This window comes from Brassica oleracea, chromosome C5 (assembly GCF_000695525.1).
Source record: "Brassica oleracea var. oleracea cultivar TO1000 chromosome C5, BOL, whole genome shotgun sequence".
Lineage (NCBI taxonomy): Eukaryota > Viridiplantae > Streptophyta > Magnoliopsida > Brassicales > Brassicaceae > Brassica > Brassica oleracea.
In genome coordinates, this window is record NC_027752.1 from 39,578,905 (window position 1) to 39,581,169 (window position 2,265).

The following is a 2,265-nucleotide window of genomic DNA, read 5'->3' on the forward strand; positions in this document are numbered from 1 at the left end:
GTAGTGCATATTCCATACCGAACTAAACAAAAATTCAAAAATACTACATAAACTCTTTAAATCGTGCTTCTATATATATTGATCATCAAATGTGTTAGTCATCCGTTAATTTATCAAAACTATTTTTTTTGGATGAATTCTGTAAAATTAAAAATTTAAAATACTACATGAACTCTCAAAATCGTGCTTATATATATTGACCGTCAAAAGTGTTAGTCATCCATTAATTTATCAAAACGCGTTATCTTGGATAAGTTCTGTAAAGTTAAATTTATTTTTTGGGAAATTTAAACTCTCACACTGGTGGACAAGCATAAAGTAAATATTTGAATTAATAATAAATAATTTAAACTTATAAAATAATATTTTTAAAGGTAAATTTAAAAACGTAAGTAATTATAGATTTATTTGATAAAACTAAAACAATAAAAATTTGATAACATTTATTTGATTAAACTAACAAATATATATAAGTTAGTGTTTACACAATTTATACAAGAAAGTTATTTTGGTTTATAGATGTTATCCAAAATGATGTTGTTTTGATAAATTAACGGATGACTAACACATTTGACGGTCAATATATATAGAAGTATGATTTTAAGAGTTCATGTAGTATTTTTGAATTTTTGTTTAGTTCGGTATAGAATATCCACTACTAAAAGTTCGGGAATGAAAATGGACGATGTATTAAAGTTCATGCAGTATATTTGAATTTTTGCTTAGTTCAACTGACAAAGCTCATGTTGAAATAGGTTTTTTTTCCGAGAGAAAGGAGAATATGTGTCGTCACCACACGGTTGCATATTAATTAACTACAAATCAAAGAAGCTTTCCACTTGGAAATCTGGAGTTACATTCACAATTCACAACACAACAAAAGTAGAATGATTATATTCAAATGTTGATTTTGGGTGTTTATGTGAAATTCAACTATCAATCACAATAACGTCATAGCTACGAAATAAAACGAAGCTTAATCGCTCACAACTAGGCAAGGTACTAGTATGTATAGATCCTTTTTCTTCAGAAAGAAAAACAATTTATGTTTTTATGCTATTATTGACAACATTTAATTTTGAAATGCTTCGCTATTAAATTAATTGACCACTTGGTGCATCTTTTGTTTGTTATTTTACATTAATATTCAGTGTGTTCAGAGACTTTAGATAATTGGATGTTCGACATTCAATTAATAGTTCTTATTAATATATATATATATATAATCTCAATAGATAAGTATATAATATAAAAAACTAATTAGCTCTTTAATCAAGTATCAAACCAGCTATATATAACCAAATGAATCACCGATACAATCATGTTGACTATCCTGCTAATAATCATGTGTGTAAATATTGATTGAAATCTTCAACAAAAATTGTTACCGAGTCACTGACGATGGTGTGATACGAAGGAGCAGATATCGGCGGCGAAGAAATGTGGTAGAAATCAACAATACAAACTAGCATCTCTTAGGGTTAGGGAATATAACGACACGTGAAACATATAGACAATTTTGATCTTAAAGTTTTTTTTTTGTTAAAATGTTAAAATATTATACCAATTTCCGTTTCTGATAGAAAATACAAGAGATGACGAGTAGCGGGAATTTAAACAACAACACAACACCGGACAGAGCCGGTCCTAGATATATGGGGGCTGGAAGCAAAAAAAAAATTAATTGGCCTATTAACTATAAAAGACTTGTAACGGAGAGAGAGTAAGATTCGAACTCTTGACTTCTTTAAGCAAACATGTGTATAATAACCAGATTGGCTGAAGAGAATTTTGACAAAACTCGGCCGAAATAATACTTAATATTTAGCGGCCGGAAGCAAGTGCTTGGCCCGCTTCCATCCAGGGCCGGCACTGACACCGGAACACACTACTAGCAACAACAAGGACTGGACCGAGCAGCAACACAACGGAAGACATATAGACAATTTTGATCTTAATGTTACTTGTGGATCCTTAATTACTGCCATATGAATCATGATTCCACTCTAGTCACTAGTGGTCATGTCTTGGATATTCCTTTCGTGCGTACACTACAAGAAAACATAACTTTAACGAGGGCGGTTTTCCTCGTTATTTCGTCATAAAAGAGGCTTTACGACGAAATAGCGAGGAAGCGCGTTTGCTCGTTACTCGTCCGTCGTCCGTCGTAACACATATTTCCTCGCTAATTCGTCGTAACTTAGCGATGAATATATTTCGTCGTAAAGACAAAGTAGGGCGATTCGTCGTAAAGACCACGTCAAT